Here is a 431-nt window from a genome sequence, read left to right on the forward strand (position 1 = left end):
TGTTGTGGCGGCTTTCGCGTTATTCTGTTTAAAGTGAGATTTCACGTTTGAGTTACAAACGTGCTCCGCTGTTTTGGTCATATCTGCACAAGGAAGAATGACAACAATGAAAAATAATAGGAAGTGTTTTCTCTTCCTCCTTGGTTAAAATTCAACGTAGAGAACCGCTCAGTTGGGACGCTGTCAAGAAAGTTGACTTCCTCATTGCTCCCGCTGTTCTGGGATGCTAAAGATAGTGGACCTGCAAAAAGTGAAATACATTGCATAGTCATATGCGTGTATTCGTGTATGCTCACATATGTGTACTGGCGTGTGTAGTGGAGAGAGAGAGAGAGAGAGAGAGATCCTAACTTCTTATTGAGATTTTTGTTGAGAAATAGTTTGAATTTACTTTTCATTATTATTCATAATGAGGATCAGAGGTCCTGATA

This window comes from Chanos chanos, chromosome 4 (assembly GCF_902362185.1).
Source record: "Chanos chanos chromosome 4, fChaCha1.1, whole genome shotgun sequence".
In the NCBI taxonomy this organism is placed as follows: domain Eukaryota; kingdom Metazoa; phylum Chordata; class Actinopteri; order Gonorynchiformes; family Chanidae; genus Chanos; species Chanos chanos.